Source organism: Calonectris borealis, chromosome 3, assembly GCF_964195595.1.
Source record: "Calonectris borealis chromosome 3, bCalBor7.hap1.2, whole genome shotgun sequence".
NCBI classification, from domain to species: Eukaryota; Metazoa; Chordata; class Aves; order Procellariiformes; family Procellariidae; genus Calonectris; species Calonectris borealis.
The window spans coordinates 40,667,399-40,691,961 of NC_134314.1; the positions used below are offsets into that span (position 1 = coordinate 40,667,399).

At 44.3% G+C, this 24,563-nt stretch overlaps 2 long non-coding RNA genes across 4 annotated transcripts in view; one reads left to right on the forward strand and one right to left on the reverse strand.

Annotated features, from left to right (window-relative positions):
* The window catches only part of LOC142080284 (uncharacterized), a 116,495-nt gene that overhangs the window by 7,688 nt on the left and 84,244 nt on the right, over window positions 1-24,563 (reverse strand). The window contains exon 1 of one of the 3 annotated variants that reach the window (XR_012672942.1): window positions 346-448. The exons of 1 other annotated variant lie outside the window; for it this stretch is intronic. This is a non-coding gene — a long non-coding RNA (uncharacterized LOC142080284). Of the gene's footprint in view, window positions 1-345; window positions 449-24,563 lie in introns of those variants that run through there. One more of the 3 variants, XR_012672936.1, reaches the window with a different exon arrangement.
* Window positions 15-8,132, forward strand: LOC142080285 (uncharacterized). The gene is made up of 3 exons (XR_012672943.1): window positions 15-379; window positions 4,946-5,053; window positions 7,860-8,132. It is a non-coding gene; the product is annotated as an uncharacterized LOC142080285 (long non-coding RNA).

The window sequence follows — 24,563 nt, forward strand, 5'->3', positions numbered from 1 at the left end:
GGAACCGGCCACGCCGCGCTCCCGCCTCCCTCCCCGCGGAGCGCGAGGCGTGCTGGGACATGCAGTCCGCCCCTCCGTCCCCTCGCCCCCGCGGCTGCAGCGGGGCGGCGTACACCGCGGCTGCGGCCCCGCGCCTGGCTTGCGCCTGGCCGTGCCCGCCCCGTCCCGCCCGCGGCTCCAAGGTGCGAGCCTGGCCCGCCAGTTCCAGCCTCACGCACTACGCGAGCGGCGCCAGGGGCGAGCCTCTCGAACAGCCAAGCACAAAAAAGAAGCCCGGGTGCCCCTCCAGCCCCGCTCGGGAAGCGCCGCGCACCGCTGCCACAGCCGCCTTCACCAACACCTTACCCTCCGCCACTGACGCTCCGCAGAAAGAGAGAGGGCGAGGGGGCGCCCGCGCGCTTTATATGTACGCTGCGGGGTGGGAACGAGGCTGGCCCCGCCCCTCTCCCCGCGAGTCGAGGGGCGGGGACCCCGAGGAGCTCGCGCGGGGCCGCGCTTTTCTCGCCCGGCGCGCGCGGAGGGGCGGGTGCCCGCCCCTCCTCTCCCCCCCCCCTCCCCTTCTCTCCCCACCCCTCCCCTCCCCTCGGCGGGCGGTGGAGCCGTTGGCGGGCCCGCGGCCGCTGACGTGTTCTCCGCAGCGCCGGGCTGCGGCCCGCTGAGGGCGGGGGAAGGCGCTGGCGAGGGGCCGGGCAGCGCTGCGGGGCGGGAGGGCGGCTGAAGCTGCTCCGGGGCGGGAGGCGGCAGCCTCTGCCTGCCTTAGGCGGGCTCCGGGGCCCGCGCTGCAGGCGTTCCGCAGGGCAGGGGGGCTGAGCGGAAGGCTGCTGCGGGCTTGGCTGCCCGCCCCCCGAGCGGGAGGAGGGGAGAAAAGGGGAGGGGGCTGCCCTCTCTCGCTGGGGCGGTGTGCCCTGAGGGGAAAGAAAGAAGGAGGGCTCGAGTCTGGCGCGTGGTACGGGTTCCGTCTATACATTTTGCATTACAGGGCTTTTGCATAAAATGCGGAGTTAGCGGGTGAAGGCAGGAACCTGATACAGCGCCACCTCCCAAACTCACAAAAACGTTCATTTAGTACTTGTTTCTTCTATCTATCTTCCGTTACTGTTCCCTAGGGCTCGAACCGGTTAACCTATGCCAGAATGTTTCAACTTTCCTTCGTCTCTAATTAGGTGTTTCTGAGACCTTAACCACACGCACACCCTTTCCCTTTTTGGAAATAGCACACAACGCTTTATCCCTGTATAACATTACAAGTCATCGGGGCTGAAAAATCTCTTACCCACAACAGACAGACAGCTTCCTGCAGTTTTTCACTTTAGAAAGTCTAAGGGTGCTGTTCCACAGTGAACCTAAAAGTGGGCTGCCCCAATCCTGGCACGGCTTTAGCCACTGGAAGCTGTACAGTTGCACCTCAGTCAGAAAGCGGCTTAGTTTCCAGCTGTGTCGGCCTCCTGCGCTGCTGTGGAAGTGGTAGTGAAAGAAGCGGGAGCAAGTACCTGGGCTGCAGTGGGGATGGCAGGAGCACTACAGTCCAGATGACGTTTAAACTGATTTGAAACCACATCCTAAATTCTCATAATATTTATGGAAGTTCTCACTAATTGTTTATAAATAGTCTAACTTTTTTGTCTGACTGTTTATTCCGAGGTTTAGTATATCAATCAGCTTAGTTGAGGAAATCAGGAAAAACAAGGAAGGCTGAAGAAAAGCTCAAAAAATTGTTTGGTGTTTCGACAAGTTGTTAAGAATCCTACAGAAACTGATGGTCCACAAGATGGACTCTCAATAGAAGGGTCTAACTATTGGGAGCAGATAAAGGAAGTCTAGAAAAGTGAGTTGTAAAGTGCTAAAATATCTGGCAATTTTATTCCTAAAATTATTGAGATTGATACTACCAGGAAAACTAAATCGTTGACAAATTTTAAACGTGTTTTCTTCTGCAGCCCAAGGCAGGAGATGACACTCGTTTTCTCTCTGCTTTTCTTCTTCCACATCCCATTTTACCTGTCTGAAATCTTCCTCTTGACTGCAAGCAGGGTGACCCAAATGGCAGACTGCAAGCTGCAGCCAGCCCACCGCCTTTTCTGCTGTAGAGGCGTGAGGAAAAACATCTATATGGTGCCTCCTTCTCCGAGTGCCTCCTACCTGCACTTGTTCAAGCTGCTGTTTCTGTAGGAGAGAGAGCGCGAAGCTATAAGCATCAGGGGATAGTTGCTGGTGCGTCAGGCAGGGTCAGAAGCAGAACTTGGGCACAGACAAGCAGTTTACGCTGTTGTTATCTATCCGTGTGACCTACTCAAAAGGCCCCAAAACTGATGTTTGCCACATGGCACTGAAAATGTTAACCCACCCTTCCTTAGTGACATTAGGGTTAAAGATAAGCAAAGTCATCACAGCCGTTAATCGTGGCTGGATTAGCCCTAAAGAAAGAAGGCAACTCCTTACTGTTCCTTTCCTATGTGCTAAATAACAAATAATAAAGAAACGTCTTTTTTACAGCACGCCGTGGAGGGCTTTTACGTATGTTATTCTCTTGAAGGATGGGATTTCTTTTCAGGGGGAAAAATAGAGAGACTCATCATTGAAGCCCATAGTACATAAAGCATGAATGAGTACTATTTTAGTTAGCAATTGATAATAAGAAGGCTATAAACAGGTGGGGGCCTGTCCGGGGCTGCAGGTACTGCTCTGTATAGTGAGCTTTGCAGGAGAAACATGGGCGTGCATTTACTGCAGGGAACCTTGCACCTTGCAGTGTTACTCCACACGAGCTTTTGTAATTTGGCAGAAGAAACACTTCATCTCACTGTTAGATTGTAGGGTACAGGTTTACTAGCAGTGCCTTATCGCGAGAGAGACAAGAGACCTTATCGCGCTCTACAACTACCTGAAAGGAGGTTGTAGTGAGGTGGGTGTTGGTCTCTTCTCCCAAGGACTTGCGATAGGACGAGAGGATATGGCCTCAAGTTGGAGGTTTAGACTGGACATTAAGAAAAATTTCTCTACTGAAAGAGTGATCAGGCCTTGGAGGAGGCTGCCCAGGGAAGTGGTTGAGTCACCAACCCTGGAAGTATTTAAAAGACGTGTAGATGAGGCGCTTAGGCACGTGGTTTAGTGGGTATGGTGGTGTTGGGTTGATGGTTGGACTCAATGATCTTAAGGTCTTTTCCAACCTTAATGATTCTATGAGTCTATGATTCTATGAATGCACACTGCATGCAAACTTTTTATCCCAAAGAAATGTGCCTTAGCATCACCTAAGTCTGCTAGCACTGGAGAAGCTTGTGGGTCAAGTGAAGTACATCTTTATTGTAGGTAGGCAACAATTACAAGGCTGAAAAAAGTTAACCAAAACAAAATAAAAACATACATCACAATTGCAGATCGTATTTAAAAGTAAGGTTGCTTCTTAGCTGCCTTTCTTCCCCCTCCTTTAGGCTTCTGTACCTTTAACCTGTATCCCAGGTGTCTGGATGAGGGTGCAAGATGTAGAGCAACACCTGATCCTCAAACTCTGTTCCCCAGAGAGATCCTAAGGCTAGTCTGAACCATGAGCCTGGTTGCCATAAAGTGTTAGTTTATAGAATCGCTTCTGAATTTAGCTCACCACACAGCTGCACGTTTATGCACAGTGTAAGCAGAAGGGAGTGCTGGTTATGAGATACTGGGGGCGTACTGGACTGCCTCTTTTGAGGCCCACACAAATGTATGCCGCCTGAAAGGCTGGTGGTGTGGCTACCTCCAGGGCTTTTCAGCTCCAAGCAACTCTCTCCAAGTTCTCTTTTCTTGTTTTAAATGATTTTTTTCTCTTCTTGTTCTTTCTCTTTATTTCTGTCTTCCCCCACTTCCCTTCTGTTCCTATTTAAAGTCTGGCTTCCTGGATTTTCTTCAACAGCTTTGCAGCTTTGATGACTCACATCTCTCAGTTTGGTTTGGGGTTGTTACCAGTGCATCCTTTGGGATGCTGAGTTCCCCTCCCCTCTCACCTTCCCAGCAGGAAGTCTATTGTATGCAGCTTTAATGTCTTCCGTCTCAGAACAGATAGTACTCATTGTAAAATACTGAGCTGACTTTGCCATATTTCACATTATTTATCATAAAACACATGAGTTGGGAAACAATTTCACTTAGTGTATGATTTTGGCGCTGTTTTTAATGTTTTACAGAGACCAGAATTCTTTATTTAAACTTCTTCTCAACTCTCTCTCTTTGAATTTTTAGCCACTTTAGTGTCACAGAAAGACGAGTGCTTTTTTTATGATAAATGAGACATAAAAACACAACAGCTGTACAGGATTGGACCAGAGGTCCACCCCCCCGTCCTTCCAGTATCCTGCCTCCAACTGTAGCCAAAAGTAAATGCCTAGAGAGGGGAGTAGGGATAGAACAAGCACGTAGGGATCCTTCCCTGAATATTGGCCCAGCCTCTGGGAATATAAAACTCGGAGACCTCCTAGAGGGTGGTGGGTTTTTTTGTGTGTGTGTGCATGTAACAATCCTCCATTAATTTGCTACCCATAAATTTTATGGGTCTTCCCCCGAGCCTTTATAAAATTTTAGCATTCACAATAACAATGCCAAGGAGTACCACAGCTTAGTTAACATTACAGGAAAAAGCACCTCCTTTAGTTTGCTTTTTACCTGCTGTCTGTTAGCTCATTGCACAGTTTTAGAAGAAGCAGTGGGCAATCCATCGCTTTGCAGTCATCCCCTCATTAAGCACCCTCTCTGCCCCACGATCTCTTCTTCAGGCTGAAGAAACCTCGTTTACTTAATCATTCCTCATGTGGGAATCAGTTCCTACCTTTGACCTTACTCTCATTGCTCTTCTCCAAACTTTTTCTTGTTTCTTTTTTGAGATGAGAGCCCTGGAGTATACACTGTGTTCAGTAAGCAGGTACAACTGCTTACTGACGTGATGATGTTCTCCGTTTTCTTCTTTGTTCCCTAGCACTTCCTAAACTTTGGGGGTTTTTTTTTGACTATGGCTGTGCATGGAGCTGATGTTTCCACAGAACTGTCTGTCATAACTGCAGGATCTCTCGTCTGAGCAATAAAGGTCAGAGCCAATCATTTTACATTTGCAATTGTGTTTGCTTTTCTCAATGAGCAGTGCTTTATATTGATCTATGTTGAATTTCATATGTTGCTATTATACCCACTCAGTTTTTCAAGCTCCTGCAGCTATTTATGCATCAGGAATGAATGATTACTAATTTCTTTACCCCTCTGCATACCACCTTTTTCAGATCAATTCAATAAGTTCACCAGTACGGGTCATGCAGATTTCTGTGGTAGTTTTCTGCCACTATGAAAATGAACCATTTACTTCTACCCTCTGTTGCCTGTCTTTTACCTCTATCCCATGTCTGCTTAGTTTGCCTAAAATCGTTTGCTAAGAGGCTTTAGGGAATCCGTGCACTAGATCACGTTATCACATGCTTGCTGATGAGAAGCATGACGTGAGTTTACCAAGCATTCTGACCTTTGCCTTACAGATTATATTTATCCAGATGCACACTACTTCTACTTTTTATATGAACTTTTTACTAACTTGCCTGGTACAGATACCTGGCTTAGTGGGCTGTAGTTTCCTGGATTTCCCTAGAACCTTTTCAAAACATTATAATCCTGTTTGCTACTTGCCCTTCTTTAGCACCAGAGCAATTTCAAGTGAGAGCTCACACACCACATTTAGCAGTTCATGTGTTTTACTGGGTTCCTCTAGAGCATCATCTGATCCTGTTGAAGCTGCAGCATCTTCAAGAAGTTTGAAGCAACTTCTCTGATGAATGCCTCAAAAGTAGTGTGGTGTGGGGAATTTCCCCAGATCTTCCGCTCTGAACACAGGAGCAAAAAATTAATGCAATTGCATGGCCTAATTTTCTCTGAACAGACTTCCTGCACCTCATGAATTTGAAAAGGGATATGTTACTAGTTTTGATAGACTAAACACCATTATACTGGTTATATATGGCAACGTTATGCCGTTATATATGGCATGTATTGTTGTGGGCTTCCTTTTGCCCTTTTTCAAGTCTTTCTTGAATGGTGATTTTTGTGCCTTCAAGATAGTGTTCTCAGTTTGTCTTCATACCACTTGCTAGGATTTAATGAGCATAGATGTTCCTTTTAGTTTTGTTTTTAACAAGCATCTTCATTTTTAGGTATCTCCCCTTTCTGAAGTTGAGTACAGCTGTGGTGGATATTTGGGTTTTCTGCTGCAAAGATAAGAGTATGTAAATGTACAATTGCTTTATTGTCATAATCTAATCGGTTTATATATGGCTAAAATTAATAGTAAAGCATAACTAAGCATAACCCAAACCCTCTGCACTTAGTTAGTTAAAAGAAGCAATACAGTTGGTGTATTGAGACAGCCAAACTAAATAATATTAATAATTTTAAGTTAAATTAGCTATTTTTTTTCTCTGTTTACCAATGTAAGTCTGTGTGCTGTTTCCAGGAGTACATAACTGTAACTATTTTATTGTTTAACAGAAGCATTAATTATCCTGAACTACAGCAGCATTTCAGTATGCCCACAGTCTGAAATTTCAGTCTGAGTCTTTGTTAGTGCTTGGGAACGTCATCTTTCTCTCAGTGTTCGAATCTCTTCTATGTTATTCTGCATAAACAGCATATTACTGAAAGATAATATGCTTCATTTAATTGCTATATAGTTGCTGCTTATCTTACTGGCTTTTGCTCACCCTTAAGAGATGAAATGAACAGGCTTGAATGAGATGAAGGCACTGATGTGGAAGTACTGTGGAAAGATGGGAGAAGAGCAACCTGCTATTTAATATTATTCTCATAGCTCTAGTACCCAGCTGTTAATTATTATCACTTGCAGTCACTTCATTCATTAACAAGGCATAGGGAAAAAAAGGCTTTTCTGTCTTATTTATACAGCCTTGACAAATTGAGTGACAAACTTACTTTTAAATAGGAAATACATCTTCACGTTCCTTAACAAGAAGCTGCCTCTGGTTCTTAGAGAAGACAAGGCTGCTGAGCTATTTGATTTTTTTAACCAAAACTGTTCTTAATATTGCCATCTTTCAGAGGCTTGCTTACAATTAAAATATCCTATAATCACACCCAATACAGAATAAGGAAAAACAACCATACTCAATTTGCTCTTTCTAAAACCAAGTATCATGTGGACTATTAAAACAAAATAGAAGTTGTAAAACTGCATTCCAGCATCTGGAATTGAATCTGGATATGATAAGTACAGATCTCTGGGTAAGAAGGAGGCACTCCCTTTGAAGTGGAGATTTCTTGGAAACTTCTTTAACTGCTTGGAATGTTTCATTTCATAAAATAAGAAAATAAAATATGCATACATATTATTTTACTTATAGTATGCGTATTAAAACACATACAATTTTTTTTTTAAATAGTAAAGATGTAGGAAAATGTAACTGCATTATCTACAGTGCTAATAATTTTAATAGATTTAATTTTGCATCAAGGCTTCACTTTGGATGGTGCATAAGTCTTTCCTTCTATGAAACTTGCGTAGACACAGGTATTTCTCAAAACTTTTATTGCAGAATTTTGTTTCCATGTTGTCTTGTTCTTAAAAATAGCAAGATTTCCAGAACAGGATAAGTGTGTTAGAAGGCTTTGTGAGTGGATCTTGCTCTTAGCGGCTCAGTTCTTCTCATACAGGGAGAGATCAAGCAGCACTTTCTATAGGTGTGTTTTAACTTTACAGTTAAGTAGAACTTATGAGCTACTGCTGAAAGGGGTGACTTTGTTCCTCCCTCCTCCTCTGTCACCACTACAAGCTAATCATCATGCTGCTACAAGCAACTACCTGGTTCGATAGAAAACAATTTTTTCTTTTTTTGCAGCTTTAGTTTTCTAGCAAATCAGCCAGCTGAACTGGCTCACACTGTGACCACCTAACCACTGGATTTAACAGAAGGGAAGTGGTGGGAGCACACACCCTGGGCTGGGGAAGAGGTGAGCAGGGTGATGTCCCCTGACAGCAGCTAATACTTAGGCAGCTATAGATATGATGTGAAACCTCATGCTCGATCCCTCCAAAATGCAGTGTAGCACCTGTTTAACTATGCCTGAATGCAAGAATTCTGCCATTAAAATAAACAATATTTGAGGTTTAAGATGTATGTTGTTCTACTGTTTGCTGCTATTTACTCTGTTACTGTAAGGAAGAAATCATATCCATCTAAATACAATTAAATAATGTGGACAGTTGATATTCAGAGCAGTACAGCTCGTGGCTGGCCCTGCTAAAGGGCAAGACAATTGTGATGCTCTGCCCTAGGATAAGTAAGATTAATCTGTCTGGTTTTTGAAGGTGGGAGGTTGTATTTGTAAAGAACAGAAAGAGGAGGGCAGCATAGTTAATCCTATAACTGTGATAATATTCCTTAAAAAACACAAATCAGCCATTTCAGTTGTGTAAATAATTTGTAAACTTGAAGAAAAGGTAAGCTAATGTATTGCTGACTTCCTAACAGGGAACTCACTGCATTGCAAATTCTTGCCGTGTACACAAGCACACATTCCCTACCCTGATATTCCTGACTGGAGCTGGTAGCTGGGCTCCTGATGCTGGTGGGGCTGCGTACTTCTGTTACCATGAAAGCACTCAGACAAGGTGCCTCCTGCTGAAGGCCCTCTACACTCTAACCTGCTTTGCCTGGTTGGGCTCTCTTGGGTATTCCCCATGACTCAAAGGAGCTCACGCAGGCTCTCCAGGCAACAGGGGAAAGACCTGGGCATTTCAGAAGTTGCATGCTCTCTCTGCCTGGTCAACAGCGGACAGTAGAATAAGACAAGGCCATCCTGTTTTCTGGTCCTCAGTTTAACATACGTTGTGTAGGGAAAGTATGGGACAAGGCTGCCACTCCTTGTCAGCACTGGGAACATACTCTGCTTGGCTGCAGAATATGCAGCTAACAGGCAGATGGGATTTATTTATGCGGTTCATGTGACAAGAAGCGATTGCCCTGCCAGGGGTAATGGGCATGCAGTGTTTCTAAACACAGGGCCCTTGCAGAGCAGACAAGTTGCAGTATAAAGCTTGAGCTGAGGGCCTATTACAGACATGAATCCCCCGGTGCTCCTTAGTCTCCAGTTGCTGCCAGAGTCTCAGGGTGCACTCCCACCAGCATCCTTTGGGATCCCTGAGCCAGGCCCTTTTGGGAGCCAGGAACGGATGACCAGAAGATGCACTTGCTGAGATTCTCTATTCCTTCTCAAAAAACAATGCTGGGGGAGTTTTCAGAGAGGCCAGTGATCAGATCTGAGAGCAGGCCACCAGGGAAGAGCAGTTGACACTCAACCTCATCTGGGGCAGCTCCTGGGTGGAAACCCGTGATATTGTCCAAGATATAAAAAGGTCTGGTCACTAGCTGGTCTTGGGAGAGGCAAGCAGCCCACTGCCCACGGACAGCCTAGGTTGCGTAGGGGAGGTCAGGATGCCAGATGGGTAGGTGGAAAGGCTGGTGAGTGGTCCTGGTAGCTGCATGCACAGTGCAAACCATTAACACTTGCCATAGTGCAGCATTCCCGCAGGAGCTGGCACAGTTGCCAGAGTTATTGTGTGGCCCTGGTTAGTGCCAGTTGCCCTGCACCAGGGTTGTGTCCAAGATTAAAAGGGCTGGTTGCATACAGACAAGTTGAGTGTTGCCATCCTCCTTGGAGGGATCATATCCCTACCGGATGATGAAGTTCCTTCCCCGTCAAGGACTCTGCACCACAGTGCCTGGGGCACTTGGTACCAGTGGCAGGAGCACCTACCTGCTTTTTCATATTCATCTCCTCCTAGACCATCTATAGGAGATACAATCCCAGGTTTCTTGTAGGTGTCTTAAGTGTTTCAGTCTTGACATGGCCTCTTCTAGCTGTGGGCATCCCACTTAGCCCATCCGGCAATTCCTGACATTGCACCCATATGGGAAAGAGTCCACCAAAAACTTTTTATTGATGTATTGACTACAGAGCCAGGTGATACAGATGTTACTCATCCATGGACTTGACATGGTACGGCCTTTCTGCTGAACTCAATAGGAGCTGTGGAGCAATTCTCTACTCCTCTAAAACAATGGAAAGCAAAGAGAACTTCAGAAGCTATGACAGTGTGCTGTAAGTTGTAGCACCTGGAGTAAAAAAATCCTTTCATGATGGTGCTCTATTTTATAAGAATGAAAAAGAGACTTTATAAGCACTATTGAAGAAGGAAACTCATCAGTGCTGCTTTATTCTATTGTAAGTATCAAATAATCTACGTGAAATTATGCTAGTTCGTTGTGCCAACACAGCATTTAAAACAACTATTTTGTCACATTTCTTTCATTTTTCTTTCTTTATTTTTCTTTCTCTTCTTTTCTTGGGTTACTCAAGCATGCACTTACTCCTGCGTAAGTAGATATGAAGAGAGGAGTGGATCTCACTTCAGGAAATGTTAATTGATTTGTTTCATTTCTCTCGAAGATCTTGCAGTTTATTGGCACGTTTAAGTAGTTTCTGTGGACTACAGTGGGAGCTTGTATCACAGATTGATTGGAGGGTTTGCCTCTTACATGCAAGTAAGGGATAAAACAAAATAGCTGTAGCATAATGCATACATATTATACCAGGAGTGTCCAAGCATTAGAAAACCTTAACCAGCCCACCAGACTGGCTGTAGGCAGAAGCAGACTAGGAAATCACATGTGTCCTCTCCTTCCAGGAGTCCTGTGGGTCCAGCTCAATACATCCCTCTCCTCCTGTCTCCCCACTTCGAGTTACCACAGACCATGCTAGGACCTGCAATAACTTGTTCTTACTTTATACCCACATTTCTGCAACAGAGGCAAGACTCACCTCGCAGGCACTGGGAGGGAACAGCGTGCGGAGAAGCAGCCTGTGGCTCCTGCCCGTGTTCCTCCACACCCTGTGTAGGACGGGGCCGTGGGCCTGTGCACAGTGAGAGATTTCTGAAGGTTGCAGCAGAAGAGCTGGTGAAGCAGAAATGTGCTGTAGGATGCTGCATGACAAGACAAGAGGCTGAAACCTTGTTTGAACTCGTAAGCAATCTGTTTTGCAACACTGATCAGACATGTACACCTGACCCACAGCCCAGTCTGGGAGACTGATGCTTGACTCAGGCATGGATAAATTTTCCCCACTTTGTGATTTCGAATGGGATGACCATGAAGATCATTCTGCTGTAAACACAAGAGGGCACTCCCACCCCACTTCTACATGCACTTACAGCACTTGTAAAAGGAAGTTCTTAATAGAACAACAGAGAATTGCAGCTACTCCTTTGTACATGCTTTGATAACACAACCATCACTATGCATTTATAAGCATTTATAGACCATTCATTTATAGGCCATATTTAAGAAATGTGGTCTTGGTTTGATGCTTTCTCCAAAATAGTATGTATGAAGAAAAAATTGAATTTAATCCTTGGTCTCAAAGTAAAGTGAAGTAAAAACAAAACTCGTATGTCCTTGTAACGAGAATTGCACTGAAACTGGGGGACTACAGACTACTTTTGGGGATTTCAGGTGCATTATCTCATGGAAACAGAGACTACTTCTTTTGTCTACAATAGCAAATTCACTAAGAGGAATTACAGAAAGAGGGAATGAGATTTAAAGTTGTTATGCTTGCCAACACTCACATGTTTTGAAGTAGAATGTCGATGCTCCATTTAGATAAGTTTCTCTTACCCACTGGCTCTTGTCTGCCTGGTGTGTTATGCTATCGATGCTTTGCACGCTCTAGTCACTCCCACAAGAATAAATGTATTTTAAGCTTACCCAAGGGCCTCTCAGCCGTTGGGATCAAAGTCTTGCTTGATCACTCAGAAAGGGGTCTTCTGAGGTAATAGGAGTCAACAGGGAACCTTCAGCCCAGCTGAAGTGCCTCTACACCGATGCACGCAGCATGGGCAACAAACAGGAGGAGCTGGAAGCCACCATGCTGCTAGAAAGCTACGACCTAGTTGCCATTACTGAAACTTGGTGGGACGAATCCCATGTGTGTGTGGAGTGCGGCTATCGATGGCTACAGGCTGTTCAGAAGGGACAGGCGAGGAAGGAGGGGTGGAGGGGTTGCCCTCAACATCAAGAAATGGGTAGATTGTGAAGAGCTGCCTCTGAAGAATAACCACGAGCAGCTTAAAAACTTATGGATAAGAATCAGAGACTGAGGCAACAAAGGGAACCTTGTGGTTGGCGTCTATTACAGGCTGCCCGATCAAGGGGAGCCTGTTGATGAAGCCTTCTTACTCCAGATACAGGAGGCATTGTGCTCGCAGGCTCTCATCCTGCTGGGGGACTTCAACCAGCCTGACATCTTCTGGAAAAGTAGCACGGCGAGCTGTAGGCAATCCAGGAGACTCCTGGAATGCATTGAGGATAACTTCTTAAACAGGTAATAAACAGCCCTACCAGAGGGGATGCAATACTGGACCTGTTGGTCACCAATGCAAGTGAGCTAATCAGTGACGTCAAGACTGGAGGCAGCCTGGGCTGCAGTGATCATGCGCTGGTGGAGTTCGCCGTCCTGAGGGGCATGGGTCAGGCGAAGACTAAAGTCAGGACCCTGAATTTTAGGAAAGTAAACTTCCAGCTCTTCAAGGAGTTCGTCAATAGGACCCGCTGGGAAACTGCCCTCAGGGACAAGGGAGCAGAGCAGAGGTGGCCGATCTTTAAGGACACTTTCCATAGAGCGTAAGAGCTCTTGATCCCCAGGTGTAAGAAATCAGGAAAGGAAGGCAGGAAACCGGCATGGCTGAGTCAAACTAAATGGCAAGAAGGAAAAGCACAGGCAGTGGAAGCAGGGACAGATATCCTGGGAAGAGTACAGGGACACTGCCCGGTTGTGTAGGGATGTGGTCAGGAAGGCCAAGGCGCAGCTGGAGCTGAACTTGGCAAGGGATGCAAAGAATAATAAGAAGGGCTTCTACAGGTATGTCAGCCAGAAAAGGAAGGTCAAAGAAAGCGTACCCCCCCGATGAACAAGACTGGCAAACTGGTACCAATGGACGAGGAGAAGGCTGAGGTACTCAACAACATTTTTGCCTCAGTCTTCTCTGGCAATCTCTCTTCCCACACCTCTTGAGTGGATGGACCACAAGACGGGGACTGGGGAGGCAAGTCCCTCCCACTATAAGAGATCAGGTTCGTGACCACCTGAGGAACCTGAACATACATAAGTCTATGGGACCTGACGAGGTGCATCCCAGAGTCCTGAGGGAATTGGCTGATGTAGTGGCCAAGCCACTCTCCATGATATTTGAAAAGTCGTGGCAGTCAGGTGAAGTCCCTGGTGACTGGAAAAAAGGAAACACTGCACCCATTTTTAAAAAGGGTAGAAAGGAGGACCCTGGGAACTACCGACGTGTCAGCCTCACCTCTGTGCCTGGGAAGATCATGGAACAGATCCTCCTGGAAGCTACGCTAAGGCACATGGAGGACAGGGAGGTGATTCAAGACAGCTAGCATGGCGTCACCAAGGGCAAGTCCTGCCTGACTTGTCCTTCTATGATGGACATCATAGTGGACATGGGAAGAGCTGTGGATGTCGTCTTTCCGGATCTCTGTAAGGCCTTTGACATGGTCCCTCACAACATCCTTCTCTCTAAATTGGAGAGGGATGGATTTGATAAGTGGACTGTTCAGTGGATGAGGAATTGGTTGGATGGTCACATCCGGAGGGTAGTGGTCAACGGCTCAATATCCAGATGGAGATCAGTGATGAGTGGTGTCCCGCAGGGGTCCGTATTGGGACCAGTACTGTTTAATATCTTCATCAATGACACAGACAGTGGGATCGAGTGCACCCTCAGCAAGTTTGCAGATGACACCAAGCTGAGTGGTGCAGTTGACGTGCCTGAGGGACAGGATGCCATCCAGAGGGACCTGGACAAGCTCAAGAAATGGGCCCGTGTGAACCTCATGAGGGTTGCACCTGGTTTGGGCAACCCCTGGTATCAAAACAGGCTGGGGGATGAAGGGATTGAGAGCAGCCCTGTCGAGAAGGACTTGGGGGTACTGGTAGGTGAAAAGCTGGACCTAAGCCGACAATGTGTGCTTGCAGCCCAGAAGGTCAACTGTATCCTGGGCTGCATCAAAAGAAGCATGGCCAGCAGGTCGAGGGAGGTGATTCTGCCCCTCTACTCGCCTCTGGTGAGACCCCACCTGCAGTATGGCGTCCAGCTCTGGAACCCTCAGCACAAGAAGACATGGACCTGTTGGAGCGGGTTCAGAGAAGGGCCACAAAAATGATCAGAGGGATGGAACGCCTCTCCTATGAAGACAGGCTGAGAGAGTTGGGGTTGTTCAGCCTGGAGAAGAGAAGGCTCCAGGGAGACCTTATTGCAGCCTTTCAGTACTTAAAGGGGGTTTGTAAGAAAGGTGGGGACAAACTTTTTAGCAGGGCCTGTTGCGATAGGAGAAGGGGTAATGGTTTTAAAATAAATGAGGGTAGATTTAGACCAGGTATAAGGAAGACATTTTTTACAATGAGGGTGGTGAAACACTAGAACAGGTTGCCCAGAGAGGTGGCAGATGCCCCATCCCTGGAAACATTGAAGGTCAGGTTGGACGGGGCTCTGAGCAACCTGATCTAGTTGAAGATTCCCTGCCCATTGCAGTGGGTTGGACTAGATGACCTTTAAAGGTCCCTTCCAACCCAAACTGTTCTATGATTCCATGAAAGGTTTTAGCAGCTTTTTAGTGTCCAGCACAGTAAATGAAAAGCTAGGCTTGTAAAATAGATTTTTCTGTACATTTTAAAATACAAATAAAAGCCATAAGTAATTACTTTTTAAAGGAAAATATAATCATACAAACCCCAAAGTCCACTGTGCTAATTATCTCAGTTTAACTGCTTACATTTCCTTCACTCAGAGAGAGTTATTCGGCATGGTCTAAAGCTTTCCCATGGGGAAACAAATTTTAACTGCACTTTTAGCTTCTTCATGTTCTTCATGCAAGGTGTTTTTCCATCCCATTTTCATGTAAATGGGATGCACTTTTGTTTTTCACTTAGCAGTCCCCTCCCAGTGAAGGCTGTTCTAGTCTCTGTTTCCCATGCGAGACAGAAGATGTGAGGCAGTGGCACAAGGAGCGGGGTGGGAGGAGGGAGGCCTGGCAGTCTCCAGTGGGAGATGGCAGAGTTGCTCACGAGAGTCTTGTCCAGATGCGCTTGGTGGTCTTCCCCCGCGCTTCTTACCCCTTCTTCTTCCCCACGCTTCTTTTGGTCATTATGAGCTTCACCACCAATTTCTTACACAACTGTCTCTTTGGCCAAGAGATCTGATGTCTCTCTTTCACAACATTTTTGATTTGGGATGCTGAAAGCAAGGAACAGAAGAAGGATCAGCAGCATCTAGTACAGCAAATTACTTGACAGCACTCTGGGGGAAAATTTGTGGGAGTAGAAGTGTAAAGTACTAAAATAAGAACTACGAGGAGTGCTGGCATTAAAGGAATGTGAGTACGTGCTGTGGACTCTTGCATTGCATTTTATCTTCATGACATGACTTTTTTATTTTATGGCCCAGCAGATCCATAAACTCTTACCTGACTACTTCATAAAGCAGACAGTTAAGTATGGTTCAAAAAGATTAAAAGCAGGTAAAGTGTTTGTAAAGTGACTTCTTAGAAAAATAATGAGTCTAACTGAATTTTCTGTTACCAGTTGCCTCTCCAAAGAAATCTGGTTTAAAAATGCACATTTTGCCTGAAACAAATGGAGTAGTGACAGATTCCTTTGGGTCAAGGTGCTCATTTCATTTCCAAGCATGATCTTCTCCTCAGAAATGGGAAACGATTTATAAGTATGGATGTTTCCGAAATGATGATCGTAAAAGTTGACTTTTAGCTCTGTTAATGAACCATATTGAAGAGGCTGGCTGCTCTATAGATGGCCACCTCTGCCAGCACCAGGAAATTGTTCCCCCAGTAAGGGTCAATAGTGATTATTAAAACACAAAAAATCCATTTGAAATGCTAATGACCCTCCCATAGGACTTTTTTTTTTTCTTATAAATGCTCATTCTTATGTTTGGCAAAGTTTAGACAGGAGGAGGAACTCATGGAAGGTAGTATAATTTGAAAATATATTGTATGCTGGTTATGAATCTGACTGTCTGTGATAAATTCTTGTAATTCGTTATTTCAATTATTTATGATCTCTATTTATTATCTATTGCTATTTATTTCTACTGCTATAAGAGGAGGCTAGCAGTAGATCGATTGCATTGTAAGGCCCATACCTGCCCTCCTCCATGGCAGACAGACCCAGCTCCGAGTCTCGCCTGCTGTCTGTCTGAGGGAGAGGCGAGGTGCTCTGGCCGGCCTGGAGGCTGGGTGCAGGGTGACTGACTGATGGCTGCACTGCAGATTGAAAAGGCTGACTAGCGCTTGCATTTTCTTCAGGGAAGGATGACTGCAGTCTCTTTGCTTTGACTGGGAAGTCCAGGAAAACTTGCAGGAATTTAATAGGAGCTCATAAGCCTCTGTCAGGTTTGGTCAAAATCGGTCAGCGAGTTAACAGGTACCTAGGAAAGATCAGCCATCCAGAACAACCACATAAGCCCTGTTGTTTTGGGAGAGCAAATCAACTTTTAATGGGTTTTCTTCATTTTGGTTCCACTGAATCAGGACAACTAAGAAAGTATTTTAGTAAATTTTAATCTCTCTTTTTCAGAGTAGAGTTTTTATCTTTCCTTACTCTAAGGGTCTGAAATGGAAATGAAATTCATTTCACATTCTCTCTGCAACTCTGAAGCAGTGGATACAGTCATCCTGAAACTGCCGTGCCGGGTCTATTGTGTGGACTAGCGCAGCCAGCGAATCTGTGTAATGACTAGATAAAATATGCAGCCACTGTGGATGCAACTGTTTTCACATCAGCTCCTGCTTTCATGACACCTTTGAGGTGTAGTGAGAATAAAATAAAGCAGCGTTACAACCGCAAATGCTGCGTGGAAGCTTGTTTACTCTGTCTTTGGGCTGCATATGGAAAATTTTGCATTTCTTGCAGGCAGCTCGTGGTGCTCGGGGCGGGGGGAGTCCTGCGGCCCCAGAGGCAGCGCGGGGATGCACTGAGGCCAGTGCTGTCCAGGGAGAGCCAGTCTCGACAGCTTAGACTCAAACTTCCATTTGTCAACTGAGCTGTAGCAATAAAGAGTTAAACTGCTCTCTACAGTTAGGCTTCAGTTTTGGATGTGTTTAAACAGTACAGGAGACCATCGCCAATGAGAAATCTTGTGAAATGCTGAACACCAAAAATGTTTGTTTAAATCATATTTGCAAGTAAAACAACAAAAATGTTTTGCTTATAGCGTTGGTGGATGGTAGCTTAAAAAGGTCCTGAAACTACATCCTGACAGGGATAGTCCTGAATCTCATCCACACTTGAGAACGTGAGACAAATTTAATTCCAGACTCCTTCATGGCTGCCTGCCCGGAGAAACCTGCCACTGTTAGTGAGAAAGCAGCTTCCCTCAAAGAGCGTGGAAACCATCCAGCAGGCAAAGACGACTGAGGATGGATTGTTTTGAAACAGAATTCAAGTAATGAAGACTATTAGTATACTTGACTATTTGTAGCGAAATTCAAGGAGCAATTCAAGGAGGAAAATGAGCAAGAAGAATTAAATGGAAGATTGTGAAGCAATGAGTGTAGAAAAAACCTGCAACAATAATTCTCCTTAATGGAATGAAAACTTGATTCATGTGATTTGTGTAGTAAGAGAATGGGACAGAAAGAGAAGACATAAAGATGGTCCAGTTTACAGGTATATTAACTTCAATGTCTGACATCAGAAGTCCTTCGACTAACTTTAGTAGACCTTTAATCAAAACTTCTGTCATTGAGAAATACCAGAATGGAGGCAACAGAATAATTCAGGTGAGCATATCTAATCTGAAAAATAAGAGGCAGTGCTCTAGCCATATGCTAGAGATGATCAGCAGCAAAGGAAAAGTGTCTCAAAAGTTCCTGAAATTACAAATAAAGCATCCCCAAAATGCTGCTGGACAGAAATTTCTCTTGAAAAGTAGGACTGTGCAATGGGATGGTCTTTAAGCATCTTGGCCATTTATTCTATCCAGATCGTCACCGTTTAAGGATTTCAGTGCTTTTAAAATCTGTCTTCAACAAGAAAACTAACAGTTTTGGACATCAAGGGGGAAAAAAAGGGACGTTAAAATATAGCTGTTAGTTAAAAATCTGTAAAAGTAAAAATTTTTTAACTGTTGATGTAGTTGTACAGCATTCATGTGTATGTCTTAATAAGAATATGTATAGTGTAATTCAAATACAAAAAAATGCATCGAAGATATGATTTTCATAGGAGAAAAGCACCTACAGGTGTCAGTGGAACTTACTGGCAGAACAGATACTGGTCAACTTCAAAAAAAAAACAATTAAAATGTAACATGCAGTCCCATGCTGAGTAATATGCGGTACTGGTTTCTAATGAACACGCAGCACGCTGGGTGGCTGGTCAGGTTTTGCACGCAAAGCTACAAAGTTGGCTGATGAAGCCAACAGAAGAGGTGCAGCTCTTGGTTTTACGATGTGCTTAGTGCATTTTCATGAGAGCTGCAGGGGCTGCCTTGATGAACAGCGTTGTTCTAGGAATAAAAGCAAGTCTGAAGAACAAATTTAATAGTGGGTAGAAAAAGAGAGTGACATTGATTTGGGGGCAATGTATAATAAAAGTTTGTAAGCTTTTGCATCTTATTTAATATTCTTGGTCTCACCCAAGAAAAGGGCGTCAACGGATAACAGCTGGTGGAGTGTTGTAGGCACTCAAAGAAGCCTGGAGTTTTTTTATACTGAGGTCACGATTCAGAGCTCTCATTACACTGATTAGCATAATATAGTGTGTACTTTTTGCTATATTATGTACAGTGTATTATGTCATGTATTTATATATGGCAAAATACATAGATTTTTATACATATGTGTGTGTATGTGTATTTAGATCTATATATATACAATATGTACGTATGCTATGTAAGTTTATGCTATATGATGTATATCCAGCTCATTTTTACTGCTTCACAAAGACCTTCTGTTGGTTGCTGCCATTCTCTGTGGACTGGCAGCTCCACCCTGTCTTTCCTTGCTGCCCCACAGTGCCGGGACTATGGGGAAGGCAGTGTGGGATGAAACTGTCACCCGAGATCTCCCTGTGGACAATGTTAGGGTTTGTAAATTATAGACAATTTCAGCTCCCCAAGCACCCAGAGCAGTACAAAGGATATGAAGTAGGAGTTAAATCGTCTTTATTGCCCATCATAACATTTGCTTTACCCATTCAGAAGATAAGGGAGAGGTGCTTGATTAAGTAGGAGTCTGCTGTCAGTCTGATGTGATTCAGAGAAACTACAAGTTTTAGCAGTTACTCCAGAATAAGCAATATAGAAAAGGCCTGGCTCACTATGATTTTTTTGTTGTATTTCATCGTTAAAATATTTTGTTGCTCTTAATGGGGCATTCAATGTTCAAAATGCATATAACAGGCTTTCCGTCATTCTCTGTTATCATCAGAAATAGTGAAGATTAAAATTTTGGATGTAAATAATTATGGCTACAATCTTTACTTAGTTGTTACACAGCCAAAACTCCTATTAACTTCAATAGATCCATAACATAGATAATATTTTTGATGCTGGAGGAATTTTAGTACATTGTGTTTGTCCCCTCTTATGTTTCAAATGCCAGGCATTTTAACTGCAGTACTTATCAAGCTCACTGAACAATTAGTATGCATTACAGTCTACAGCTTTTTTTATAGATATCATTATTGCAATCTTAAAATATACTTGGAAAGGTTAGGCATTTCTGCTTAACAGAAAAATAAAACATTTGCAAAAAAATATTCTCCTATCAACTCAATTAATTCAGTTACGTTTTTAACCTGGCCTGCAAGTTTCCCATGGCAGGGCTCTTAATCTATCTTTATTGACTTATTGGCAATAAGTTCATTCTCAGGCCAAAGTTACCGGACAGCCGGCAGTACCTGCCAGGTCTTCTCCAGCAGCCAGCGGTCTCCTACACATGCAGAGAAATCAGCCAGTCCCCAGCATGTGCCTTGAGATCTTGGGTGGCAGAAGATATTCGTAAAGGGGAGATCTCCCCTGCGGGCAAGAGGATGCACTGGTGAAGGCAGCCAGACGTCGGGGCTTGTTCGTGCAATGCAGTCGTCCCTAGATTTGCCTTTAGCTGTATAAATGTATCAGTGTCATTCGTTAGTGGCTATTAATCCAAAGTGAAAGCATGTTGGATGGGGTGGGGAGGTAAGCCTCACTCCCTTAAGCCTTATTCTCTTCCTCTGGGACTCTGTTAGTCTGTCGTTCAACACTATTATTATATGGTCTTCCATGTCCTTGTCCCAGTCCAAGGAGTTTTCTACTTCGAAAACTCTCTAGTCCAAGCCTTTTCCACGTGGTCTGAAAAGGGGGCAAGGACGCTTATCCCTCTTCTTATGTAGAAGTCTTGCCACAGAAAACAGTTTAAGATTTCACTGCCCAGAGAAAGACACTGTTTTCCACACTATCCCACTAATATCTGGGTGCAGAGATAAACTCAGTCTGGTTGCTTTCATCAGTGACCCCACCATACCAATGTTAGCCCTGGTTGCCGAAGCAGCAGCACTTCAGAAACAAAAATATAAAAGTGCTTGCATTGCTGAGTCAGATACTGCTGCGATGACTATAAAACCCTGCCTTGTCTCACAGTCTCTTTGTGATATTAACTTCTAATATGAATGGACGTGATCCACGTACCTCCAGCATCCTCATGCAGTGCTTTGGCGGTAAGCAAACCGAGAAACCCAACAGATAAACACTGCAGTTTGGGCTATTGAGCCAGTAATAGCAGCTCAGAGTTATTAATTAGCATGCCTAGACATGACACAATTATTAAACTGAGTGGATAATTTCTTCTTTGGCAAAACAACGATAACCGGGGCACTCTGGGAAGGAAAGAGGTGAGTCATCAGAGGGCAGAAACAGTCACAAGTTTGCATACATTTTGCCATTTTAGCTGAACATTTTTAATGGCTGAATCAAAACAGAAAACCTGTGGCTTCAAATCCCAAATGTAAAAGAGCTAAATTGTGGAGTGTTGTTCACAATCCCCCTCCACCTCCTCCTTACTTCCTTAGATCTGTGCAAGGCACCGAGGATTCCCATAAGGAGTTCAAATGCTCAGAGGTGCTGGGTTTGTGCTCAGCGAATGTGTAGACAACGAGGAGGAACCCACAGTGCGGTCCTGCAGGAGCTGATTCCCTTCCTGGGCACTGACTAGGAGACCAGAAAACTGCCCTTCATGTCTGGTTGTAAATTCAATCATGATTCCAAGAATTCAAATAGTGATTTTCTAAAGGCAGAACTACAAGTAAAAATTCCAGCTGTACATGAACAAAAAGATTTTTAAAGGTTCTCACATCTGTCATAGGTTCAACTGTCACTAATCGCAGTGAAGTTGTGCTGATTAATACTGAATGAGAATCTAATCCTCTTCTTTCATTCTGCCTCTCAGGAATGGAGTCCCTGTGGAGGAACACTGGCTTGCCCTAAAAGCCTCTGCATGCTACAGACCGGTGGTGAACCCATCGTGATCATTCTCTAAATGGTGGGACTAGGTGGGTAAGATACCAACAGGCATGGGGCAAGTGAGTTACTCTCAGAAATGAAGTTAAATGCTGGTGACTTGATCTGCTCAGCTAGAGAAGGAAGATTTTTTTTTTCAGAGGAAAGGGAGAAAAACAGGATTCGGGATGTACAGATCTAGGAATGAGAGCCTAGTCCTTGCAGCACAGGATTGCCATTCTTGGGTAGGAGATCATAAGCTTTGTACTGAATCTGCAAGGCAGCAGGGCTGTGGTTTGTCAGGCTTGCTCCGCCTGAGCTTTTCTTGGTGTGCCAGTAGCTTTGTTTTACTTGGTGTAGCTGTGACAGCAGTTTCTCTAATTGACCAGGTGTCTGTGGTTAATTTGTTTTGCTTTTGTTTATCTTTGTGTGGTACAACCATAGCTCTGTATAGATATTGTAATAGGCAGTTATTCTATATATAGAATGAGATATTTAGGGCTCTAACACAGTGATGTAGTGTAGAGAAATACAGCCCTGGTACAATAGCAGGGACCTTGAGAGGTGGAAAAATGGGACGCAGCACAGAGGAATGCAGGCATGGGATGATAAGAGATAGGGCACTGGCCTGGCACTGGAGACCCCACGGCTATAAACAGTTCTCCGATGGTCAGATAAAGAAGCACAGACCTGGACAAAACCGGTTTTAGGGGTGACAAAGAAAATAAAGAAATAGTATATTCTTGCTGTGAAAGGTATGTCTGAGGTCCAGGGAGCCTGTCACAGTACTCTGGACATCATCAGTGCAGAGTTGCCTTAGAAACGAGAGGACAGCTGCACAGCCTACCTCCGTGGACCTCCAGTCAGACATGAGGAGTAGACCTCTGCAAAGGGGCAACCCAGTTTTACCTGGGACTGACAGGCGGTACAGACTTAGAGGAAAAATCTCAACGTCTCAAGGACATTTTGCACTTTACTGTGAAGATATGCAAAGATAAGGACATACTACCAGTAGCATCAGCATAGCACAGTAACATATAGCGTAGTATTTACGTTCCTGCCACAAGAAGAATGCGGTGGGTGTAAGTTGAAGTTGAGAAGAATGCATTTAGTAATTCACACTTATTCTGTGTAAGCTAAGTGTATGCATAGGTTTACAAGCTATGATGTGTTAGTTTCTTATGCAATTCTGTAGGTTGTTTACAAAATACTCTGCAAACATCTTCTGTTATCAGTCCTTCAACATCTGTTTCAGAGATGTTTCTGTAAATGAATATTTCCTGTTATTGCTCTTTCTGATTTCCCTTGGTGAAGGGGAAAGGTGATGAAATGTGGCTTATCTCTGACATCGAAAGAGATTTACTTTGCTGATCTAGAAATGCCCAGCACTTGTGAGCTACTGCTGCTGGCTGGTTTGTTAATCTGTGTGATTTACAGCAGACCCGCTGTACTGCAGTAACAAATGTGCGTTGTCCCTTTCAAGACACATTCTCTCATGTTGTTGACGAACAGTCTGTGCTGAGTCCTCCCTGGATCTGACCATCATCCAAAAAAGGAATGATATGTACAACAAATCTCAGATCTTGATTTCTCATGTGCTTGTATTTCATGTTGCTCTTAAGGGTGTCCCCTCACTGTAGTAGTATTGTCCTTAAATGGATGTCAGGAAAAGGCTGGCATGTAGTTAATTTGGGTAGGTCATTTTCTTTTCACAGATATATTATTGTTGTGCCTGGTTATTGCAGCCATCTGTATTTGTTTCAAGCAACCAGCCAAACTTCACTCTGGTGCTTGGCTCAGCGCAAGGCAGAACCCATGGTATTGTAATTCAGAGAGTTCCTCCTTGTGGGGAGATCCGGAGGACAAGAAGCAGCTGTGGATGGGAAAGCCCATGACTCAGGAATTGAAATCATTACCCGTAATCCCTGAAGGAGAGCAATGCAGCTCTTCAGTGCTTAGAAGTGTTATTTTTTTCTGTGTACATTACTCCTGCAGTTTCATGGTGAACTAAAGTCAGTCTAATTGCAGGATGTTATTCTCCCTGCTACCTCGGTGCATGTTCCCATCACCTCCCTTGTCACCACTTGCTTGCTAAAGTGTCAGCTCTATCACTGGTTCAGGCATGTCTCAACTAAGTCTTCTCTTCGGTGGGGTTAATTTCTAGTCAGATCAGCAAGCAAACCCAGCTCACCCCCCAAGGTGGTGATTGCTGAACCTGGTGTGGTAGAAGTGCATGGTGGCACAAGGGGCACCCATTCAGAGGCACTGTGCTCTTTGACCACCTTGCCGTGCTCATGGGGCTACACCAATGGACGTGCCTCTTATATCTGTATTTTCAAGGTTGACAGCAAACAATAGGAGCTAGAAACACAGGATGAGATTCTTCATTACAGCCAGTGGAATGACTGAAGCATAATTTTCTGCAAATTTCTACGTCACAAAGCCTGTTCCCTCTCATTACAATAATGCCAGATTCCCCATGTTCCCTCCCACAATTTCACTGTTTTCTCACTTTGTGAAGATAATGGCGCTCTTTTGGTTACTTAGCTGAGAGGATTTAAAGAATGCCAAATATCGGTATATTAAATGATCTCTGAAAATCTGGTGAGAGCATGGAGGATGGCAATGAGTTTCTGTGCTACAACTGCTTCCACTCTAGCACGTTGAAAGAACCAGCAGCGTTTCACACAGTATTTTGTGAAAGATTTTGAAGGGTGCTCATATTACAGAATGGTAAGCACCTATGAATGTGTTCCTAAAAGGAGAAGTTTGAATAAAATGTCTCAAATAAAGCTCAACTCCACTTTTGCAATATGATGTTCTTACTCAAATTAGCCTGTGTGGAAACTTGAGATAACTTTACAGCAAAGTCACGGGTAGGACTAAATTGATCACATTCCTACTATGCATTTTCTACAGTAGCTCACACTGATTTTATATTATGCTCTATTTTAATGCTTTGTAAAATGTATGC